Source organism: Symphalangus syndactylus, chromosome 7 (assembly GCF_028878055.3).
Source record: "Symphalangus syndactylus isolate Jambi chromosome 7, NHGRI_mSymSyn1-v2.1_pri, whole genome shotgun sequence".
In the NCBI taxonomy this organism is placed as follows: Eukaryota; Metazoa; Chordata; class Mammalia; order Primates; family Hylobatidae; genus Symphalangus; species Symphalangus syndactylus.
In genome coordinates, this window is record NC_072429.2 from 16755315 (window position 1) to 16781130 (window position 25816).

Genomic DNA, 25816 nt, shown 5'->3' on the forward strand with positions numbered 1-25816 from the left:
GAACCCTATATATACTATGATTTTTTCCTATACATGCATACCTGTACAGGGTGAATATACTGGACAAAGGGATGATTCACATCCTAGGCGAAGAGAGTAGGATTTCATCATGTGACTCAGAACAGTACACAATTTAAAACTTATGAATTATTTATCTGTGGATTTTTCATTTAATATTTTTGGACCACAATTGACTGCAGTAACAAACCATGGAAAGCAAAACCATGGATTGTCGGAGGAGGGGACAAAAATATAGAGACCCGAATATTAGCACACCAGTACAGGTGACTGATGATGGCCAAGAATATTGAGTCAAATGGCTGGCCCTCCATTATTGGTCATTTTAAGTGATAGAAATCCTCCAATCCACCTTGAAAACCTATCTTAGAACTTCATGTTTCTTTCTAACCAATAATTTTCCTTTTTATTCCATTTCATCTTGAGTATATGAGATTTGAGCCTACTCACTTCCCAAAAGATGTGAGATGAATGGCAGGCTGAAAAACAAGACATATTAATATTATCAATGGCCTGAAATGAGTTCATCTGCTACAAGAACCAGAAATAGCACCTTTCAGGCACCATAACTGAGCAGATGTAAATACCCAAGGATCTGTCTCTGAATTCTCTAACAGCTAAGAAAAACAAAGATACCCATGTACAGAGTTTTTATCTTTTGACATGGAAGGCATATATAGCTTTCTGTAGGAACCACATTATTTTCTCCTCTGGAACTATACACTGGTGGAAATTTATCATAGGTCCTTATAAAAGAACTCGGAAAGGCAGGGTAGACCTTGCCTTAATCAGTTTCACAAAAGCATAAAATGCTCCTCAATCTGACCATTCCCTCATCCACCTTCAATAAAGGCAATTCTTAGAGGGATTGATAGCCTGAGATCTGACACTCTGCCTCTGATGATCTAGCTTTACATGGTTGAATTTAATTTAACCTATTTACTCTTATCTGGACCTCCACAGAAACCAAACAAGCTGTTTGCACTCCTTCCAAATATTGCAGGCTCAGCTCTCTAAAGTGCTTCTGTTTCTTCTTTTCCTGGCCAAACCGCTTTTACATCCTATTGTTGTATTTCCTATTTTGCCCTCTGAGCATTCTACCTGGTCTCCACAGAACTACTTCTAGATCTTTCTAGATCTACGATGACTGTAAGGATGTGGAATAACTAGGATGGCACCTGCTAGTAAAATATCTAGTCAAGGCCAAGTAACACACAGTCGGGGACCTCAGAACTGGACGAACTCTCTAAAGTCCTTTAGTCCAACACTTACCCTTATGCAAGATCCTCTGTGAAGCATTCCCAGTAAAAGATCCAGTGACCTTTGCTTGCAAGATTCCAGAGAGAGAGAAATCTCTACCTAATCAGAAATTCCCTCACCTTGTGGACTATTAGAATTGTTAGAAAGTTCTTCCTTATGTTGAACCATAAACTTCTTTTTAGTAACATCAAGCCATCGAACCAGTTCTACTTCTGCAGAAAGATCTTCTGGATTCCCCTAAAGTTGTTGGGAATAGTTTGGGCATTTTTTTTTTTTTTTTTTTTTTTTGAGACGGAGTCTCTCTCTGTCGCCCAGGCCGGAGTGCAGTGGCGTTGTCTCAGGTTCAAACGATTCTCCTGCCTCAGCCTCCCAAGTAGCTGGGACTGCAGGTGTGCACCACCATGCCCTGCTAATTTTTTTGTATTTTTAGTACAGACAGGGTTTCACCACGTTAGCCAGGATGGTCTCAATCTCCTGACCTCATGATCCGCCCCCTCGGCCTCCCAAAGTGCTGGGATTACAGGCATGAGCCACCATGCCCAGCCAGTCTGTGCTTTTTGTACGTGATTTCTACTCATCAGAATATTCTGCAATGCTATGTACATTTTCATATGTTGTTTCTGCCCAGTCCTAGGCTTAAATACTTTATAAGTTAGTAATTTACTAATGAGAGCTGTTTGATTTGGATTCTAGGAACCTGCCTCATTCCTTAACCAACCATGAGTTGCTAATGCTGATAAAACACATTGTCTTTGAGAGACACAAAGTATACTAGGTTTTTCCCCCACTCTCTGAAGTATTTTTGGCAAAACAGAGAAGCATGAAAAGGTGAGACCCCTTTGCCCTGAACCAATTATGAGGGTGACTGGGTAGCTGATGAATGACAACCCCTCCTGCCTGAATGCCCTCTATTGCTGGGCATTGCTGCACACCAGCGTTTTCCTGGCCTTAATACTTACTTAACAATCTTTAAGAGAGCTCCACGCCTAACACTGAATCTTAAAATGTGACATTGTTCCTATACAATCAATATTTAAACCACATTTTGTAAATTTATACCAAAAAAAGAAACCCAGGAAAAGAAAGCACCCCCTTTGTCCTCTACTTTAATAATAAGAAGGAAAGGGGGCTGGGCTAATGGTAACAGCTGCCCTTTCTGTGTATGGAAAGCTGTAATTTAAATATGCACACCAGCTTTTACAAGCAGAACATTCTAAACCATCAGCCCTGTTATTCGGATGATGGAGTTTGCAGATATTCTGTTTGCCCTCCTCTTGCTTTTCCCACCTTCGGGGCTTTTCACTGTCCCCAGAAACCCAAGCTTGGAATGGAGAAGGAAGGCAAAGACCATATCTAATAGATTCATAAGCTCCTTATTAATAACAATGCAGTAAAGTATAAATGGGGTAGGTGCCTTTTTTTTGCAAAACAAAGTTTCCAGATTATCTGTGTTCTATTTAGCCAGGCCCTCATTTCTCACCGCAGGGTAGATAATCAAGTTGACAAAGACTGTTTTGTCCTTCTATGTGCATGTGGACGTCATGTTTCACACTTGCACTCATGTCTGCTTGGTTCCACACAGGGAATGTATCCACTGGGTGAATTTTAAATGTTCTTGCACTGCTTGCATTTTCAAAAGCACAGCATATGAGCATCTCGGTCAAGGTGAGCTGGTAGGACCTCTCCTGACGCCCTACTCCCTCGCAGTGGACTTCCCACTGGAAACCTCCACTTTTGCTGCTTAGCTCAGTGTGTCTCTGCAAATAGGCATGTTTAAGGAAATAATAAATGCCTAAGGCGATGCAGGTGGGGAGGAGGGGAGAGTCAGGGAGACAAAGAACAGTAGCACTACATGGAGCTCTACCAGCTTTTGGGCTAACAGGGTCATGAACAGATCAGGAAACTGAGACAATCAAAGGACTTCACCCCACAAAGCCAGGGTACTCTGGGGAGCTGGAAAACTCAGAAGGGATTCCAAATATTCCTGAGACTTCCTCGCACATTGCCTTTAGTGTCCCATTACCAGGAATGAGTCTTTCTGTGATTTCACCAGACTGTTTAGCAACAGGAAGAGGACAGACCAAGGAGTCCCAGTCCCACCTGTGACCTCGGGCAGTCACCTGACACCTCTGAGCCTCAGTTTTCTCATCTGTTCAGTGGGAATGGTATACTTCTCCCTACAGGGCTATGGAAAGGACAACGTAGTTTTACATAGAAAAAGTAGTGCTAAGCTACCATTGGTTGAGTGCCTATTACGTTCTAAACAATGTGCTAAGCACTTTGTCTATTTTGTCTCATTGAATTCTGATGACAATCCTACTAAGTAGGAACGCTTACTATCCCCATGCTATGGATGCAGAAACTGGGGCTCAGAGCAGTTAAGTCCCTGGCTAAAGGCCAGAAAGTCAACTAGAATTGATGTGTCTATTTTAATTAATTAATTCATTCATTCGCCATTGAGTACCCATTCCATGCCAGGCAATGAGAAGCAAATCACACACAGTCCCTGCCCTCATGGCACTGACAGTCTTATTACTGCAAAGTACAAGGTGCAGAGTAAATGGAAGTCAAATGGGATTCCAAATTCTACTCAACATCTAGTAGGCCCCAGAATAAACTCTCCAGAACAATGGTATTGCTCCTGTGCTTTTGCCTGGTATTCATGATTGAGACATACTCAAGGAAGACAGTGCTGGCTCTGCAGGTCCTCCAGGGACAGAAACCAGGTATGTTGGCCAATACAGAAACATCATACACATTTTTCTTATATTTGATGCATTCCTGGACCCATAGGTCTGAAAGGAATCTTGAGAATGAATTGAATTTATTTCTCTGCCTCTGAGAAAGATTACGTTTGAACTTTTTGTGAGAGAGATCCAGCTAGGGAAACTTCACTTTAAAAACCAGTTTAACAAAGCTTGTATTTATAAACAGGTGAATTTAAGGGCATCCCCATAACTTTAAATAGTGAACACTCCAGTGCATTTTAAGCAGGATTGAGTCAATGTATTTTCTTAGTACATAGCTTTTCAGGAATGCAAAATATACCTGTGCCCAGCATCTTAAGGCTTCTAAAAGGTAGATGATACCTTTCACTCTGTTCACTTACAAGCTCATGCCTTTAAAAGCATTTGTTTGGAAGTCCCTCCTTAAATCTAACCTGAATCCAACCTGTTGTGCTTAAGGTCACTTCAGTAATCTTTCTAATACAACCCAAGAGAGAGGGACTGGAGGGAAGAGTTTAAGACCCCCATGAGATCAGGAGCAGCCTCTTAAGTTAGTAGTATCACTTGTGGCTAAATCTTGGCATCATTTCCCTAATTTTTTCTAGCCGCTCCCAGGCACTCCAACTATCTCTAAGAATGTTCTCCTTGGACACACTTAAAGAAGCATCTGAAATTTGTGCTATGCAGCTTAGCACTTGCTCAACCAGGATGAATCTTAGAGACCATCAAGTTTTGCCCTTGCAGGATAGAAGAGGAAACTGAGATTCGGAGAACTACTGTGACTTAATCAAGGACACAGCAAATTTGTGGCAAAGCCGGGAAGATAACCCAGACTCTAGACCTCAAGCCTGGTGTTTTTTTTTTTTTTTTTTCCAAATCTATGTCTCCCCCACATTTGACTCTTTGTTTCCCTGAGCTCCAGAGCCACACCCTGTTCCTTTTTAGGACTCTTATGACCCAGGCTTAGGCACATTAGTTGCCCAAAGCACACTTGGCTTGCTCTGACTTGAGCAGTACAATGAGCCATGTCTTAGCTTCAGGCAAGGCCACCTTGACCATGAGACATGAAAAGGAACCGAATATATGGAGCCTCTGCTATGTAGCAGGGACTGTGTTGGCACTTTGCTAAAGCCCTGGGAGGCAGGAATTCTTAGTGCCCATTACCCGGATGAAGAAACTCAGTTTCAGAGAGGTTAAAGAATGTCTCTGTGGTTCCACAGCTATATAGTGGCTAGGCTGGAATTCAAAACCAGGTTTGCCTGCCACCTTCTCCTGCACGATACTGCTTCATATACGGTCCTCAGAACCTTAATAACCAGGTGGAAAGAACCAACAAGGTCATACTGAAATTTTGCATCAGTGCCCTAATGACCAAGAGAAAATACATTTCATCCAATTCAAAGGTTTAAAATGTAAGGTAGAAGCCGCAAACTGGCCTTGGAGGAGACTCAGAGTGACAGCACCCGTTGTCCAGGGGCTCCTCCTCCTTTCTTCCCTCCCAGTCTCTCTCTCTCCCTTCCTTTAACACTTATTGAATATGCCAGCTACACAGTAGGTGATCAGTAAGTGTTTGGGTCCAGAACTGTCCTATGGGAAAGGCACTTCACTTTCTGAACATGGCCTGGCACTGTCCAGATGCCCTTCTGTCCTGTGTGGTCCCAGGCAGGGGCATCTCCCCTTCTCCTCCAGGACCACTCTGAACCCTAACTTGATGGCAGCTGCCTGGCGATCTCATCAACCTCTTGACATGGCCATGTAGCTCCTCAGCTTCCATCATTCCCAAATCTCTGCAAGGTTATGGGGTTGCCTTGCTTCAGAGGGCACAAAAGTGCTTAGCTCTGCTCGGGTTTGCTCTTGGCTGGTGGAGACCTGTGACTGCTCTTCTGCTCCCTTGAGCCTTCCTCACGGAGGTTTGCCAAGTCACAGGAGGCACAGTCTGTGATTGATTCCTAATGCCCCTGCTAGGTTTTAACAGCTGGTGAAAACGTCTGCTCATATTTCACCCACACTCGCCTGGCTGTGGATTCAAGTCACTGTTGATTTGGTCATTGGGGTACACACATGTGCAGCCCAGATGGACCTGTATGAGCCTTCCCAGCATCAGCTGCCTTGACCTCTCATGAGGTCACTCTCCTGGGTTTTGAGAGTCACTCCTTGAAAATCATCTTGGAACATGTAAAAACAAACAACAACAAGTTTGAAAGGGCCCAGGATTCTGCATTTGGAGAATCAAACTATACTATATTCTGGGCAAGTCACTCCCCTCCTTGGACCTGAGTTATCCCTTTCATAAAATGGAGGAACAGGGATGGATAAGCTTATGGGTCCCTTCTGCACCCAGGCTCTGCCTGGTTCTGCTGAACCACAGCTTTGGGAGGGTGGCCAAGAGGTCTTTCTGGTCCCTGCCTGACTGCCTTCATTTATTCCCTTACCTGAGGTCTGAAAACACATTTTTTGGGGCTTCAAAATACAAAAAGAGAAAACTGAAAAACCGAAATAGATAAAAGTTTAATTAAATGTCTACATAATGGAATGCTATGTAAACATCACTAATTGTTACGTTTGATGTTCATAAAAATTTTATTACACTTAAAAACAATTTGTTCCTTAGAGTCACTCACTTTGAAAGGATTTTCAAATACGCCCAGCGATTGCTAAGGCTTCATAGCCATGAGTTAGTCACAGCCAAACACTTCTAAAAGCAAAATCATTAAAACCTCTTTTAAACATACTACAGCAAATAATAACAGTAATAATTAATGTGAAATGTGGGTGACTTTCAGTATGTTTGATAAAATGTGGGGTGAAATCTCCAAAAGGAAGAGTGTCCAGGGTCTTTGAAAGTCTTAGGATTGCTCTAGAACCAGAGTATAGAATATGCACTCATATTTATAAATCACTCTGTGCCAGGCTCTTGTGAAGCCTTTCCCATGCATTAACTCACTTAATTGGTGAGACAATTCTTGAGGTGGATACAACTACCATTCCTATTCTACAGGTGAGGAAACTGACTCGGAACAAGTAAGTGGCACAGCTAGAATGGAAAACCAGTGGCACCAGGGCTCACGCTCTTAGCCACCTTACCATATACAATGCTTGCCATCCCAGGTGTTTCCCAATGAGAAAACAAGTGCTGGCAGCTTGAGAAGGGAGGGAGGTGCATCTCCCTAATGAGGAGTGCACTTTACACTGCATTAAATGGAACCCATTCCTTGCTTGGCTCTACCACTACTTGCTACCTCCTCTGTGGTTCTCTTCTGCCCACAGAGTTCTCCTCTGTAGCTGACTCAGCCTCATCTAATGCTATTAATAATGCAAATAATAATAATAATGAAAAGCTGATGTTATTGACAGCTCCATCAGCATTTTATACAGGACTTAATCTCATTGAATCCCCACGACCTCCATTTCATAAACAAGGGAATTGGGGGTTTAGAGATCTGAAACAATTTGCTCACAGTCACATAACTCTCAGAAATAGTGGAAGCTAGGACTGACTCACACTTATTCTAAAGCCCAAACTCTCTCTCTCTCTTTTTTTTTTTTTTTTTTTTTGAGACAGAGTCTTGCTCTGTCGCCCAGGCTGGAGTACAATGGTGCAATCTCGGCTTACTGAAAACTCCGCCTCCTGGGTTCAAGTGATTCTCCTGCCTCAGCCTCCTGAGTAGCTGGGATTACAGGCACCCACCAACACACCCAGCCACACCCAGCTAATTTTTTGTATTTTTAGTAGAGACAGGGTTTCGCCATGTTAGCCAGGCTGGTCTTGAACTCTTGACCTTGTGATCCGCCCACCTCGGCCTCCCAAAGTGCTGGGATTACAGGTATGAGCCACCGTGCCTGGCCCCAAATTCTCTTTTAATTAGAAAGATATACATATTGTTTAAACAATTCAATAAATAAGTATATTGAATAACAAAGTGAAGCCTTCCCTTTACCACTATCAACCTACTGTTCTCTCCCTATCTGAGGCTCTCTTCCTACGTTCCACTGTCCCAGACTTCTGCAAAGTATTTATGTATCTATCTAGGTATCTGTCCATCTTTCCATTCCTTTCTCACTTATGTATTCTGGTGGCTTCACTCTCTATGGGGCAACTCTACACCCTGGATTGAAACGGCATCAAAGGAAGCTTGGAACAATGACAACCCCTACCTGAGATGTCTCCATTCCAGGGACAAGGCTGGCTGGAGCGTGATATCCACGGGATTAGGAAAAGCAGGTGGGGTGCTGTGCACCCCTTCTATTCCAGAACGCTTAGCAGGGATTCTGTGGCTAACATGCCAGTCGTATTGACTCCTGTACAATCTCATGTGCTGAAGTGCCACACTACATTCTCAGCCTGGGAGGTTTCTGGGCTCAACTGGCTCAGATCCCATGTATGGGGAGCGTTAAGAAAAACAGGTCACCTGTATAAGACCAGTGGCAAAAATCTGACTCAGTGCTACTTCTCTGTTTGTCCTTTACTTAAAGGGGAGCCATAATGAAAATGATCCAGGAAAGAGAACCAAGCAGTAGATTGAGTTACTTGGAGAAAGGACCATGCTGCATTGATTTTTACATACCCAGTGCCAGCAGTGCATCGGGTACACAATGGGTTCTCAGTAAATTGTTTTATGGACGAGTTGATAGAATAAAAAACAAGGTCTCTTCCCAGTGCTGCATGCAAAAAAGCTCAGAGTGAATTCCTATTTGCAAAGATGAGAGATTTTTAGTCTTCTGATGGCTTTTTCCTCCTTTCTGTTTTCTTAGTCACAGTTCAGGGGCAAAGAAAAGTTTCTATCTCTCTGAAATGGTAGGAGAAACCCTTGGGGCTCAGGTAACAAATCACAAGGCTCTCTCTTTCACATGTTGTGAGAATATAAATATTTAACCATCAGCACCAACAATGTCATTTGCATAAAAGGGAGTGAATTCCTGGCTGAGAGATGGTCAGACTAACATAGAGCCTAGGAGTGAAGGAGTAAGTTTGTGAGCCTGGGGCCCTGGTTCTGGTGTCTGCTTCTTGTATGTGCGATATTGGGCAAGTTTCCTAAATTTTCAGCTTCTCAGTTTTGTCATCCATAAAATGATGATAATAATAGTACCTGCCTTAAATAGTGTGTGGAAGAGGCTTAAACAAGCTAATATAAGTCAAATCTTGAGCACAATCCTTGGTGTAGCTATACATATGTTTATGTATATAACAGAAGCTCAAAATTATACCATTATTATTAATAACATACTCTGGACCCTCATCGTAATGCTATTCTCAATATCCAAACACTTGATTTCTATTGATAACTATCTGTTGAATGAATGGGTGCACTGGACTGATCAGGGTGTGATGCCAAGGCAAGTGTCCACGTCTTCCAACTCTGAACCTCCAGAACTGAGTAGGCAGCACACAGCAGGCTCTGAGTGAATTAGCCAAGAATTTCTAACCCAGAAGACTATGTGGGGAAGGGGCAAGGGCTCTGCAATGGTATCCAGAAGATCTGGATTCAAGCCCTGACTCCACCACGTGTTGTGTTATTTGGAAGCATTAAGAATCCTCTGTCTGGGGCCACATATGCAGCATCAGAAGGAATGTCCCTGGAACAAACAAGAGGACCAAAGAAGATAAGCTGGGAGAACCCCTGAGACTGTCCACGCTAGGGAAGGTAAAACCCAAAGTCTTCCCACATTTGATAAAGGAATGAGTATAAGAACCGTTCCCCTTTTCTCTTGCCCTGACTCTATCCCTGCAAGAGTGAGAATGACAGAGCAGCCAGGGAGGGAAAGGGCTGGTGGGGACCGTGTCCCAGATAAGGCAGGCAGCTCTCATCAGCTCCAGCCAATCACTGTGGTGTGGGAATGCAGGCCCGGTGACGCTGGCTAATCTGACTTCGGAGCAGCTGGAAATCTAAATGTTTACATTCAACCTCCCAATTTTATATAGTCTCATCAAATTCAAATTAATTTTATAATTTTGAGTGAGCCAACATCATGAAGACCAGTCAAAACATCACAGGCCACATCTGTCCCGTGGGCTGCCAGTGTTTGGCTCAGCCTCAGTAAGAACCCGCAGCCCAGATTGTAAGAGGAGGCTGCTGAAGCTGGTGGTTCATCACATAGAGTTGGGGACAGAATCTGGTCCCGATACACCCCAGTCTTAAGAGATCAAAAGATGCCATGAAAGAATGTGGCTGTTACCAGGAATAACGACAAAATTCCCAGAGAAACATAACACTGGACAAAATACTTCATAGGGGAAAACAGTACACCTGAGGCCTCCTGTCACATGGAAAAATCTGTAGCAGGATCCAGGTGCAAGAACCAAAACCAAAAGAGAAACTGACACAACCCCCAGAGAATGACTCCTTTGCTACAAGAGAGGGGCCATGTTGTGTGGCCCAAAACTCAAGCCTCTCAACCCTGGTTCACACAGTGATCTCCACTTCTGTTTACCTAGATTTGTCTTGAGAAAGCCTCTGCTGTTTGAAAGTCCACAAAGACTATTATGCTGAGATACTACTACTGTTGTTTGAGTGCTTGGTAAATGCTAGACACTAAGCGCTTTGCATATATCAATGCTCTTAATCCTCAAACAATCCTATGAGGAAGGTCTGCTTGTTCTCTTATGAGGAAAGTGAGGCTCAGAAAGGTTAATAACTTTCTCTAGGGGCATGGAGCTAGAGCTGGAGTTTGAACCCGACAGGCTGGCTCCAGTGACCAAGCTTCCAACCACCTTCCACGATGGTCCCTGTCTCATCTCATGATAGTAGAACAGAAAGAGGGAGAGAAAGGCCACCACCGTCTACTGAGAATGGTGCAAGATGGACTTGAACATGCTTCAGAACAGATGGCACTGGACCCCTCAGTGGGAATCATCTGTGATCCCCTCAAATGCAGAACCCTCCTTCATTGTGAGGTTGGTTTTTTCTGGTAAATGTGAATCCCGCCAGAGGATAATCTAAGCCAGTATTAACTATAAAAGAAAATCGAGAAAGAAGAGTTACTAAGTGATATGAGCATGTACGTATGGTGAAGAGTCTATTTGCATTTGCCACTTCAAAAATGAAACCTCTGGCTCTTCTATCAAAAATTCTTAAATGACAGGGTGACAACCTTCTCAGTTGGCTCCTTTAATTAAATGAATCTGAAATGCTACACCTCTGTGTACACTCAGAAACTCTCCTACTCTGTTCCCTTTTGATCTCTGTAATTTATTTTAAAGATCACATTAAACATGCTATTTACTCTGTGAGCCACAGCCCAAAGAAATCAGATTCTAACCTGATCACAGCATTCCATTTCACATCACCCCCAACATTAAAAAGCTGCTGTGCTCCGCCGCCTCTGGATACCAACGCCTCCAAATTCAGCCTCCATTCAGTATGGAGTCCCAGGCTCCAGCTACTTTTACAAGTTATTTCTCACTTTTCATTGACTCCTTCTTCCCTTCAGCCAAACCGGGCTAATGGACTATCTCCTTCAAGAAAAATTTCAAAAACCTTCCCTTCAGGCAGCCCCAGGAACATGGAATGGGATCTCTCCTCTCATGAGCCTCCATGAGGCTTCCCAGGTGCCTCTATTTACAGTTCTGTCCACATTATGATGATCTCCCTACTGGGAAGTAAAAAACAGGAGGGCAAGGATTGTATCTTCAATGAATCCCTACCACATTCTGCACATAGTAGTTGTGCAGCAAATGCTTGTGAAGTTGAATTGATAATCAGGGAACTGATTCATAAATGGAACAGTCTTTGACTTTTGCATTAATATTCAAAAAGATGCCAAGGAAATTCGAATACAGGGCTATACACCTTTATCCACATGCTCTGCTTTTCCTTTAATAATCATCCTTTACATCAGGGAACACGGTGATTCTAAGGTTGGGAGGACATGCAGAGGCTTCTATCACACCTTTGTAATTGGATACATATAAAAAGCATAGGATATTCTTGTAATTTGATAATTTCACAAATACTTGTTATGCTTGCCTTTATGCCAAACAGTATGTTCACTACTGAGGAGGCATGGACGAATAACCAGGTGCCAGTCACTGGGGAGCTGAAGAAAAAAAAAGGGACAAACCACCCTGAGGAAATGGCCCTGCATGGGTGTCAGAAATTAGTTGGGAGCCAGGTGTAGTGACACACATCTATAATCCCAGCTGGTTGGGAGGCTGAGGTGGGAGAATCGCTTAGTCCATAAGTTCCAGACTGCAGTGAGCCATAATCACACCACTGCACTCCAGCCTGGGGAACAGAGCAAGACCCTATCTCTAAAAAAAAAAAAAAATTAATTGTGGAAGGAAGGAATAAGAAAAGAGAGAAGGAAAGGAGGGAGGGAGGAAGAGAGATCTATGAAAACATATAAAGGTAGATGATAGTCAGATACACAGAGAGAGAGAGAGATGTAGGGGATGGATGAATGAATGAGTGGACAGAGAAAGGGAGGGATGGATGAATGGGTATGAAAAAACAGAGAAAGGTGCAAATAATCATTCTCCCCCTATCCATCTCTTTCTATCATTACTGTGTTTTATCTTTTTCATAACACTTATGTGTATTTGTTTACCTTTTTTTAAAAAATGTTCTGAATCCCTTTACTAAAATATAAGCTCTGTGAGATCAGGGCCTTCATCTGCACTGCTCCCCACAGTATCTTCAGAGTCTAGATCACAGCAGACAAATAACTATGTGTCAGATGAATGAACGAAAGAAGAGGTCGGATGAAATTTTCACACCTAGAATTTAAGCTTAGAAGCGAAGAGGGTATGTACCGAATGGTGGCCTGGCTCCTCTCTCAGTGCCTTACAAAAGGAGCTCTCTGGGTCTCCTGAAGGTGGGATCAGCCCCAGGGGAAAGGCCTGAGAGGAATAAGAATGACAAATCCCGACCCTGCTTCTGGCAATTGCAAGGACCCCTGGGTGAAGCTTTGCAGAATGCACTGGCACTGCACGGTGTGACATTTACTTTTTATTTATGGAATGCCTGTGTGCTCATGCTCACCCAGCAGGCACCATGACAGTGAAGGATCTGGTCCTGCTCCTCCCCTCTAGGTAACAGGTAATTTGAAGAACAATACGTGCATGCTGACGGCCCGCCATTCCCTTCACCCTAAAGCAGGTGCACTTATTGTTAAGATTTTTACATTTTTGGGGATATTCATTTTCATTTTTGGAGGGAGAGGAATAAGAAATAATGAGACAAAAAAGAATCAGCTTAATGTGGAGGGTCAGAAAGGCCCAGATGCCAGGGCAGATGCCCTGAACCCTTACTCGGGCAATCTGATATTAGTTGTGTGGCCTTGGGCAGGAAGCTTCACCTCTCTGAGCCTGTGCTTTCACCATCTGTAAAACAGGGCTAATGAAGTCTACCTTGGAGGGTTGGGATCAGAATAGTGGATGAGAAAGCATGCAGCCCAGTGCCTGGCACTCAGCCTAGGCACCATCAGCAAATGCAGGTCCCTCCTCATTCCCCTTGGAAGATGTTCTGTCCTATTCCAAGACCCATCTCCTCTTCCCAATCTTGGAACATTTTGTTAATACATTCAAGTGAGTTTGCAGTGACTGTATAATGTACAGGTTAAAAGTACAGCTTCCCCTATCAGACTGCTTGAGTTCACATCACAGCTCTGTCACTGATTAAGTGTGTGACCTTGGAAGTTTGCACAATCTCTTCGAACTTAAGTTTCCAAAATGGTAACAGGGAGTCATATTTTTGTGTAAGGATAAATGTATGTTGCAAGTTAGGCACTGAGAACAGTTCCAGATACATTGTAAACTCACTCCAGCATGGGTATACTCAGTGCTCCTCTCCAAACCCTCTGGCCTTCATTCCATTCCTCCCATATGGCAAAACTCCTTCCTGACTCAGGGCCTTGCCCATGCTCTTCCCTCTGCCCAGAACACTGTCTCCCCAGATCTTTGCATAGCCGGCTCCATCTCGATATTCAGGTCCAGCCTAAAGGCCCTTTCCATTCACTGCCCACCCAGTTTCAAGTAGTCTCCCTCAGCCCCACGTCACTCTCAATGACAGGATCCTACTGTGTGACTTTCAGATTGCCTATTGCTGTGTGAAATTATTTTTTGATTAGGTTTGTTCGTTGTCTGTCCCCACCCCATTAGAACGTAGCTCCAGGAGACTAGGAACCGGCCTATCTTATTCCTTGAAACAGTGGCTGATACACAATGAGTCCTCAGTAGATTGGTGGAATGAAGAAGTGAATGAATGAATGAATGAAAGAATGGATGAATGACTATGCCAGATCCCCCGGTTCTTTGCAGTGTTTTGCTGGAATTCTGCCCACCTAATGCCCAACACAGGTGCTAGGGTAAAGACCAATTTCCAAAACACTCCTGCCCTTTCCTCCAAATATGAAAACCAGCTAAGAATACACATGAAGAAACATAAAGGTAGCTCCTCGAAGAGCCTTCTTGGACTTCCTGTGACTCATCCCCCTCAGTCGCCCAGTTAGAGAACAAACACATCACTTCCCTCAGATGCCTGCCTCTGGATACCCCTGGCTGGGCTGGATGTAGGGGGCTGGAACACTACTTTCTTCACTGTGGCAGTCCAGAATAATCCTATAGGGCTGGAGGCTTGGCCTTCTCTTCAAGTGACTGGAAGCTTGAGGCCCCTCCTCTGACAAGGGCAGGGAGACTGTTAGATCACTCCTTCCTCATATTTGCTGTGCTGAGATGGCCTGCCAAAGTGAACCGGGGCTTCCTGGGTAAACACAGCTTTGGCTCTGAGGAGCTTTGCTCAGCTGATGGTCTGTGAATGGATGCAGGGGAGCAGGGAGGAGAGGATGGCATCGGGGTGTTGCACCAGGGCTGGAGCCTGCCTGGCCTGCTCATGTGGCTTCCTGGAGCCAGCAGTGTGGGGGATGCTCACTTTTCTGGAAAAGAGCCACATCAATATTCTGGGTGACTCTTATGCAAATAAGGACGAGTCTTAGGGCCTGAAGCCAAGAAAAATCAGGCTGCACAAAGGACCGAGGCCTTGAACAAATCAAAATAACAAGCAAAAACCAGAGGTGCTGGCTGCTGAAGAAAAGCCTTGGGGGCTGAGAGACCCAGAGGCAAGTGTTCTGCGGGCTGAAAGAATGAGTGATTTTTAAGCTGGAGGAGCACATCCAGCCTCCCTTCTACTCCTCCCTAGAACACGTGTGAAGAGGCCACTGCAGATGCAGCTCAGCCAGTTAGTAGCTGTGAGCTCTGGGCAACAGACTTCACTTCTCTGAGCCCTGATTTTCTCACCTTCGAAATGAGCATAATAATATCTCCCTAATTAAAAAAGAAAGTCTGGGAAGATTGCATGAAGCAACACACACACAGGGTTTGGCACTGTGCCAGGCACAAAGTAACAGCTCAATTAATCATACTTGTTAGCATTTCTGTTGAGTTTATTCTCACTGATTTTTCACTCTGAGACCCAAAGAGTTCAAATTTGTTCTAGTCTCTCTCCTTGTGCTCTCTGCCTGCCCAAAATTATATGTCCTCTAACTAGAGGAAGGAAGAGAACTACCACTCGGTATATGCCTGCTAAGGCATTAGTACGATATTATTGACCCACTGTATGAATGACAACCCAGTCCTGGAGAGGTTGCATGACTTTCCCAAGCTCATACAGCTGCAGCAGAGCCAGTCTGTCTGCTTTTAACCCACACCTTTTTAACCATGTCAGAGGATTCTTCTGGGGTCAAGAGAAAGAAAATGAAACCACAGTCTGTTCCCTAATCTGAGAATTGAGAGTCTCTGTGAATGCTCTTTTGTCCTGGTCATGCTAAGAAGACACCTCTGAAGTTGTAGTCAGGATTTAAATCCTCCTAGAGGCATTTGCCAGCCATTCGCAGGTAGGATAGACCCCAGAGAGGATTTCTGAAGGGAGAAAGAACTTAGAACATGTAGCAGACAAGAGACAGGGCAAGGAAACAAGATATCTGGAAAATGAAGCATTCTGAGCAACCGGAACCCACCAGGCAGATGGAGGAGGAAGCCTCTTCCCATGGTCAGAAACTGTTCAGCTTTCTCATCATCACAGACAACAGCACAAAGTGCTTCTAGAGCTCTTCAGAAAGGGCAAGCAACGTTCCTAGCACTGGTGACAGCCACCACATATTCAGCTGTTTACAGCATCTCAGGTGCTTTTCATAAACCTGTTTGCTCCCAATCATTGTGAAGTGATGCTCTTCCCCATTTCTCAGATGAGGAAACCAAGGCACAGAGGTGTTAAAATGCTCTCCCAAGGTCACTCCATAAGGGATGGCTAGGATTCCACTGAGGACTGGGGAGTTTCAAAGCCTCACTGGTATTCACTGCACAGGCCTAGCTGCTCTCCCTCCCTCCTTTTCCAAATCTCCTGCCTCCTTCAGCATCTCTCCAGAGTCACGGCTGGCTCCTTATAACCGGGGCTGGAGAAGGCCACAGCTGCCACGTTCTATTTTTGATAATCCTTCCTGTTTGCTAGAACATGCCTCTGCCTGCCTTGAAGGACCTGCCAGCTTTGTGCTGTGGTGCTGGTCACACTGCCATCATCACCTTTCAGACACCTCTGTGCATGGGCAGGTCACAGGGAATAGAATATCAGGGAGTTGGGGGTTACCAGCTCTCAGTTACATAAATCCATGGCACTCACCCCCCCGGAGCCTCAATTTCTCTGTCTATAAAATCAGTCCTCAAAGGGAGCCATGGTTAGTGTTAAATGACATAATCCAGGTAAAGTGCTTACCCGGGTCCTGGCACATGGTGAGCACTTTATAAATACTAATTCTTAGTCCACAGACCTGGAGAATTAAAGAGTCACACCATGCTAAGGCCACAAGGTCCTTGGGAGCCAATTAGCCCACTCTTACCACTTTACAGAGAGTAAAAAAGCAAACTGGCTTTTCTAAATTTTCCCACTGAATTAAGTGGCGAAGATGACATTAGAAGCAGTTCCCTTCATTTTCCAGTGCACATCCCTTACCGTGGGGTAAGGATTCTCAAACTTAATGAGCATCAGAGTCACCTGGGGGGCTGGCTAAAACATAGGTCCCTGGGCCCTACCCTCAACTGTTCTGAATCAGTAGGCCCGGGAAGGGCCTGAGAATGTGCATTTCTAACAAGCTCCCAGGTGATGCTGATTCTACTGATCCCAGGACCACACCTTGAGAACCACTGCCCCAGGGTCTGCAAACTCTAATGCCTGATGAGGCCAGGCAGATAAATTAATATAACAGACAAGCCAGGAGGTGAGGGTAACCAAACAGCATGCCTAATCTTGTGAAAATAGCTACTCTCCATCAATGTGGGATGGCCTTGTATGGGAATGTGGGACCTTCTGTTTTCTCAAGAGAAGCCCTAAAATCTTTTTATGTGAAAACTCCTAGAGTTTAAATGTTAGCAAAGGATTCACATTTTTTAAAAGTCTGGGCCATATTCCTGTGTAGAATATGGACCTTGGGCCACAGGTCCAGGACCTAAGTATTGCCTGTCCACAGGGCCTGGATTTCAGGGTGGGATCAACCTTTAGACAGCTACTGCTTATTCCTCAAGATAAATCCAACCCAGAATCCTGGGTTTACTTCAAAGGAAATGTACCAATGAATATTTTAAAACCTATTCATCCAATTCACATTCCTGAAGCATGCTCCAAAGCTGAAATTCAACTTCACACAGGTACTTTAGGAAGCACGGGCATTGATGGTCTGGGTGTGGGGAAAACTCAATGATATTTCCATTGAATGGAATAGAGAGGCTGCAGAGTGTTCCAAAGACCTGCAGGTTCCTCCAGCCCAGCCCAGCCCAGCCCAACACATTCCTATACTTATTCCTCTTTATTAGCTATTGATATCAGCAACCATGTTTGTCCCGTGCATACGATTTGCCAGGTGTTTTACATAGAATCTCTCATTTAATCCTAATGACATTGTGAAGGGATTATCGTCATTCTTTATTTCAGCTGAGTAAGAAAATCTAAGTTCAGCGGCAAGCACACACAGTGGTCAAGGCTGAAAGGAAGAGTTCAGACCAAACCTTGGAAGCAACAAAGACTGAGGTTCCTGACAGTTAACCTTTGAGCAGGCTAGTTGGTGGTCTCTGTTTCCTGAACCCTTGTGGTCTCTCTGACCGATGTGGAGGGCAGGAGCTGTGTCCTCTATTTCTCTGTATTGCTTGCAGGGCCAGACCACCCTGCATCCTCAACTCATAAAAGCTGCTTCCAGCAGAGCCAGCACCATCTTGGTGAAAAATTCCTCCTCCTCACAATGGAGGGAACTTGGGAGGGAAAATTATAATTTTCTGTAGAATATGGAAATAGATCCTTGCAAATGAGTTCAAATTTATGATAATTTCCCAATACCTCAAGACAACCCACTTGAACATCTGTGTGGCTCATGGACGAGTGCGTGAACTGTTGCTAATCAGAAATGAATTGTGTCAGCTCCACAAACTTGTGTTTCTGGGCATCTTTAGATATTTCTCCTCCTACCCAGTCTCCCTCTAAGTTAATTAGACCATGGGAGAGGCATGGATCCACTTCATGATTCAGAGAAATCAGAAGTCATTGCAGAGAGAGAATAGACCAAGGAAGATAATATTTTTCTTGCCTTGACAGTTGATTTTTAAACTCCCATCTCCATCACCCATACACACACTGCCATAAATAAGATATACTATAGACTTTCTCAGGTGTCAACATCTTAACGAGCAAATCTGCTTCCTGATACCTTGGAAAAGGTCAATAAAGAAAAAAGAAATTAGAGACAGGCCCACATCCTTCTCACGTTGAACTGTTTTCGTTCAGGCTAACGACAGCAGTGGAATTGTTATTTTGCAACTACAGAACAGATGTGAAACTGAAATGATATAATACAGTTTTATTTCTGAATGGTGTGTGTTTTTTTAAATTGGGAGAAAGGATGGGACTTGACATTTATGGGTGACAGAGTTCCTGATGCACCGCGACCCTGCTGCTAACACAAACCAAAATTGGCAGCCCCAGGGAAGTGGGGTTCTATTCTGGAGGGGAATGTCCCTGTCCCATCCCTGCAATGCAAGAAAGCGCGTGGTATTCAACGTCTGCTGGTTCCCTAGGGCCACTCTTGCTCCATCCAGTTTATTTTCCACATAACAGTCAGAGTGATCTTTTCCAGTTCCAATAAAATCATGCCATACCCTGCTGGAGGAGCCCTCACGGTCCCCACAGCTCTTAGTTTAATCAAGTCCAGATTCCTTAAGATGGCCAAAGTTCTGCCAGATTTGTTTCTTCTTTCCGTCACTGTGCAGCCCACCTCTTGCACTCTCCTTTCTAGCCCACAGGCCTTCCAACAGACACTTGCCCTCATTCCATGGGGCCTTTGCACCTGCAGTAGTCTGCGCCTACACCACTCCCACTCCACCTGCCCTCTGCTTTCAGACAGAAGCCTCTCTAACCAGCCTGACCAATCCAGTCTCTACTTAAAACACAAAATTAGCCAGGCCTGGGGGCACAGGCCTGTAATCCCAGCTACTTGGAAGGCTGAGACAGGAGAATTGCTTGAACCCAGCAGGCAGAGGTTGTGGTGAGCAGAGATTATCCATTGCACTCCAGCCTGGGCAACAAGAGCAAAACTCCATATCAAAAAATAATAATAATACTAAAAAATAATTTAGAAATTTAAAAAGCGTCTTTCTGGAGCTCACAGACAGGGATCCCTGTTATCTGCTCTCCCCACACCCTGTGCTTTCCCCTCAGGGCGCGGCTTCAGTTTGTGAGATTAAAGACTCAGCGTGGGTGACTGGATTAATATCTGCCGGGCCCCGCGAAGCACACTTCATGAGGTCAGGCTTTCTGTCTGTTTTTCTCACCTCTGTTTACCTAAGAATTAGTATGCAACAGGGTCTCTCAGCCATGGCGCTATCGGCATTCTAGGTTAGACAATTCTTGCCCACTGTATGATTAGGAGCAGCATTCCTGGCCTTACCCACTAGATCAGGGGTCCCCAACACCTGGACCATGAACTGGTACCAGTCTGTGGCCCATTAGGAACCGAGCTGCACAGCAAGAAGTGAGTGGCGGGTGAGAGGGTGAAGCTTTATCTGTATTTACAGCTGCTGCCCATCACTCACATTACTGCCTGAGCTCCACCTCCTGTCAGATCAGTGGTGGGATTAGATACTCATAGAAGCACAAACCCTATTGTGAACTGCGCATGTGAGGGATCTAAGTTGCGCGCTCCTTATGGGAATCTAATGTCTGATTATCTGTTTCCCAACACCCTCAGAGGGGGCTGTCTAGTTGCAGAAAAACAAGCTCAGGGTTCCCATTGATTCTACATTATGGTGAGTTGTATAATTATTTCATTATACATTAACATATAATAATAATAATAGAAATAAAGTGCACAATAAATGTAATGTGCTTGAATCATCCCGAAACAATTTCCTCCTCCTGGTCTGTGGAAAAATTGTCTTCCACGAAACTGGTCCCTGGTGCCAAAAAGGTTGGGGACCATTGCATTAGATGCCAATAGCAACGCTCAAGTTGTGAAAAACAAAAATGCCTCCAGACACTGCTAAATGTCTGCTGGGAGACAACATTGCCCCTGGTTGAGAGTGACCAGAGTCTGGCACATAGCTGGTACTCCATAAAGACCACCAACTTCTCAGCACAGTTCTACCTTCATTGTTAAAGCAGCAGGTTCCTTTTAAAGATCAGTAGAATACACACAGAGAAAACCGTGGAAGAAGGCACTGCTTCAACAGAGGGAGGGGACCATGGGACCCTAATCACCTCTCTCCCCATCCACAGCTGTCCCCAGGGCTCTAGACAACACAGTGAGAAAACTCCCAGGGGAATGGGAGGTGTTGGGGTTTGGGGGTAAGATTTGAAAGATGACTCTGCTTCTTCATAGCCAACTATCCTTGAGCAAGTCACTTAAACACTCAGAATCTCTGTTTTTCCACATATAAAATGGGAAATGATCAACTCTAGTGGTAAGAAATTAATGAGCTAAAGTGGGCAAAGTATCTTATTCAGTGCCTGACACAGAGGAAGAGCTAACTCTAGGTTGACTTTTTTTCTCTTTCTTATATTTTTTAGGGATCTTAATATAGAGCTGAGTTCCTTATAAGAACTTTAAGTATCATATTAATTTTATATGAAAACATATATGTACATGCATAACGATGTCTCAGTCAATGACCAAATGGAGCTGAAAAATTCCTACCACCGAGTGGCATCACACCCATCCTAATGTCATAGCACAATGCATCACTCACCTATCTGTAAACAAACCTACTGTGCTGCCCGTCATATAAAAGTACAGCACATACAATTACATACAGCACATAATTGATCATAATAATAAATGACTGTTACTGGTTTACATACTTTATCATATTTTTTATCACAGTCTAGAGTGTATTCCTTCTACTAATAAAAATTAACTATAAAACAGCCTCAGGCAGGTCCTTCAGGACATATTCCAGAAGAAGGCATTGTTATAGGAGGTGACAAACTCATGAATGTTATTGTCCCTGAAGACCTTCCATGAGACCAGATGTGGAGGTGGAAGACAGTGATAGGGAGGGTCCTGACCCTGTGTAGACCTAGGCTACTGTGTGTGTTTGTGTCTTAGTTTTTAACAAAAGTGCTTAAAAAGTAAAAAAAAAAAAAAAAAAAAGAAAAAGAAAAATGCTTGTAGAATTAGGATATGAAGAAAGAAAATATTTTTGCACAGTTATACAATGTGTTTGTGTTTTAAGCTAAATGTTATTACAAAAGAGTGAAAAAGTTAAAAAATGAGAAGTTTATAAAGTTACAGTCTGCTATGGTTAATTTTCTATTGATGAAGAAAAAATATTTTTTAATAAATATAGTAGAGCCTAAGTGTACAGTGTTGATAGTCTGCAGTAGTGTACAGTAACCATCCTAAACCTTCACATTCACTCACCACTCACTCACTGACTCACCCAGAGCAACTTCCAAGCTCCATTCATGGTAAGTGTCCTGTACAGGTGGACCATTTATTTCATACCATATTTTTGGCATGCTTTTTCTATGTTTAGAAAAACACATTATGTTTACCGATGTGTTCTAATTGCCTACAGTATTCGGGACAGTAACATGCTATACAGGTTTGCATCCTAGGAGCAATAGGCTCTACCTTATAGCCTAGGTGTGTAGTAGGTAGGCTCTCATCTAGCTTCGTGTGAGTATGCTCCAATGTTCACACAATGAGACAATTGCCTGATGATGCATTTCTCTTAACATATCCCCATCCTTAAGTGATGTGTGACTGTGTTTGGACGTGGACATCCCAGGAAGAACACATTTACTTTTGTGCTAAAAAAAAAAAAAAAGGAATAAAAAGAAAAAGAAAGATTTCTTTACGGTGGCAGCTGTGCGGTAGCAGTAAACTTTTCTTGAATAGACTGCACGCTTTAGAGAGGCAGGGAGCATTTTGTCTTGCAAGTATAACCTCCATGGCTGGTGCATGTTAGGCACACAATAGATGTGTACTGAATAAATGAATATGTGGCTGTTTCAAAACTTAATGGCTCCCAGGATTTCTGAGTTTTTACTGGCCTGAGTTTTCACTATCTGTCTGGCCATACCTGGGGGTGATGTCCACCTCCTGTTACACTGCAAAGGCCAGGAGAGGATGTGAAAGACAAAGAAGGGAGGCTGGGAAGGCAGAATGGAGAAAGGGACCCACCACTCACGTGAGAGAAGAAATATTTGATTTCAGTGTTGTCAGTGACCGACAGAATGATCAATGCCTTTAGGTCTAGGGTCAGGGACAATGAGGACCCTCAGGACCTTCCCTTGAGCACCTTGCCAGCCAGGAGAGTAGTTACTACTGGGCAAAAGTGTTACTAAATGAGAATTTAGAAGAATAGACAAAATAATAATAAATACTCTTTCTCCATTTGTAAAATTAAAATAATTATAATATCTCCCTCATAGGTTGTTATGGGATTAAACAAGTTAATATAGGTCAAGAACTGAGCACGGAGTCTAGAACATATAAGTGCTCAATATATGTTCCTATTATCATTGCTTTTACTAATCTCATTAGCCTTTGATTGAACACTTACTATGTGCCAAGCACAGATAAGGGTGCAGCATCTTACCTAATTCTCACAGTCTCAGGAGATAGTCTTTGTATCATCCCTATTTTACACTTAAGAAAATCATAGGCCAGGGATGTGGGAAGTATCTATTCAAGGTTGCACACCCAGGGAACCACAGATTCAAGGTGCAGCCCAAGTCTAGGGGTTGGAAAACTTGTTCTCAAAGGGTCAGATTTTTTTCTTAAAGGGCCAGATAATAAATGTTGAAGGCTTTTCAAGCCATAAGGTCTCTGTCACCACTACTCAACTCCTCAAATGTTTGATGGTGGTGTGAAAGCAGCTCTGGAAAACTATATAAAGAAATAAGCATATCTGTGCCACAGTAAAACTTTATTTACAAAAACAGGCAGCTGGCTGAGAGTTTGTTGAAGCAGTCACCTCCCAATTGCTCTGCCCAGAAACTGGCCAGCCCCTCCCTGCTCACTCACCAAATACCCAGCCTCTCCTCCACAGTGTTCAAGCTGCCATTTTTGCAAAGCAGTGGCAGGAGAGGTGGTGGGAAACCCAGTCTGGGATGGAGAAGCTTTGTTTGATTTTTCTCTAAGTATGTTTGAATTATTAAGTGTCTGGCTCATTAAGTGAAGGGTGTCGTTATAATTCTATCACTAGAGACAAAATTGCTATTTAAATTGAGTTTTGTCAATTTAGCTGATTTACTAAGTGGGCATTGCCATGTCTTAATTAGTATCCTCTGATCAGAGATTATTCATGGGGACAGTGCAGTGTTGGTGCACCGAATCTATATAGGCTGGAGCATGCCCCCCACGAGGAGGTTTTTGCTCTCTGGGGAATGCTAGATCCTGTAACGGATCAGTAGCCACACTGGTTTCTCCAGTGAAATCCAAGGATCTGCTAATTCATTAAAAAAAAAAAAAAAAAAAAAAAGGAGTCTGAGAATTACCAATGATTCTCCCCAACGTGCCCACCGAAATACACACAGGATAGAATAGATGTGTTTATTTATTTTGATTATCTTATAATCAGCTGTTTTCCTCCCTGGGTACTGGATCTGCTATTGACTAGCTGTGATACCTTTGAGAAATCACTTCACTTCCTGGAGCCTCAGTTTCCTCTCCTAAAATGGCCAGGTAAGTTCAGAGTTTGAGGATGAGGAATAACCATCCTAAAATGTTTTGCCCTAGGAACCCCCTGCCCTTGCTGCAGCCTAGCCACATCTCTGTGCTACATTATCTTGTCTGTAAAACCATGCACGGCAGTGTTATCACGCTTGGGCCTCAAAAATGCCTGTGCTTCTATGGATTGATTCTGTGTGTAGTCAAAATGCAAATATTGTTGATTTTGTTCTCCATCTCCTCAAGGGCAGACAGGTGGTTTTGTAACATTTTCTAACAAGTGGGGAACGATTTTGTTTTAGTTGGCAAAAATACTTAGGAAACAGAAACATACTTCTTTAAAGTTGTTCCCCTCACCGCCATGCCACCTCCCCAAGAAAAAATTTATGTTAACTTCCTAAAGGCTGTGTGCCTGGCCTTTTATTAGTTGTGGTTAGAGACAGGAAACTGTAACCATTTGAGGATGTAGCTGATAGAGAATGTTGTTTTCTTCCTGCTCTGTGGAGTAAATGTCATTCCTAATTATTATTTATCTGTAGGACTTTTGAGTTATAATGTCTCGTTCTACCAGAAATGTCTGATTTTTTATATTTTTAGACAACCCGTTTTTTCTCCTATGAAGTCAGTGTACTGTGCACAACTTGACAAGTTTTAAGACATAATGTAGCAGTTGGAGTCTAAGCAAAATAGCACGGTGATGAAGGATGACTTCGCCACATCGGCAATGTTCATCACCGCCTCACCATGAAGACCTTCATTTCACCGCAAAGTAGGTAGGACGTGATAAAACTCCGACTTCTCCACCAGCATTTCTTGGTGCTGGCTTCTTAATAGTCTCCTAAACCTTGACCTGATATCCGAACGGCTGCTGTCCAGAGGTGGTGGTGGTTTTAGAAATCAGCTCTCAACCCAAATTCCACCATTAAGTTGACAGTTCAGCATGTCAGATTTTGGTGACTTAGCACACAAGAAGAGAAAGAAAGCTAGGGCAATCTAGGCCTCTGCAATGGCTCCATGGGAGCAGAAGGGCACAAGTGAGATTCTGTTTCCCTACACAGGCAGGAGATGAGACCTTTTTTTGGTCGAGTTAAAACTTTGATCTGATAATGTACAAAAGACAGGATCTTGGCAGTGACTCACAGATCTTAGTTCCTGCAAACAGTGTACAAATTTACTCAGAAACGGCAATGGCACGCTGCTCTGCAGACTGTCTTTATACACAGCTGCTCCCTCCAATTAAGAGGGCTCTCCACAGTGCTGGCCAGTCCTTCTATCCAAATCTTGCCACGCTGTCTTGACTGCCGCTTAGCTGCCTGCCCACGTGGACTCCCTCTCCAGTGCTCTTTCTATTAATGTTCTCGCCTTCCTGAGAATCTTAGATGGCTACATTCAGTATGTTGGCGGCTAACGTTTGCATTCTAGCTGATATGGTATCCAGCATAGCACAATCACTTTATATACTACTTTCTCAGGTCATTGTTGTTTAATCAGAATAAATATCAAGTCTAAGGTGGTTAAAGTTGTTTTGGCAAAGTATAGTACTTTATTTACTTATTTGCAGATGACACTACAATCAATTTATCATACAGATAATAATGAAACTAACAATAAGGATTGCATGATAACTAGCATTTACTGAGCACTGATGCTGTGCTAACCCTTGGCAGATA

At 43.6% G+C, this 25816-nt stretch overlaps 2 protein-coding genes across 6 annotated transcripts in view; one reads left to right on the top strand and one right to left on the bottom strand.

Annotated features, from left to right (window-relative positions):
• Positions 1-25816, bottom strand: part of DOCK2 (dedicator of cytokinesis 2) — a 445548-nt gene that overhangs the window by 117025 nt on the left and 302707 nt on the right. The window lies entirely within an intron of this gene.
• The window catches only part of INSYN2B (inhibitory synaptic factor family member 2B), a 118729-nt gene that overhangs the window by 19609 nt on the left and 73304 nt on the right, over positions 1-25816 (top strand). The gene's annotated exons all lie outside the window — the stretch shown is intronic.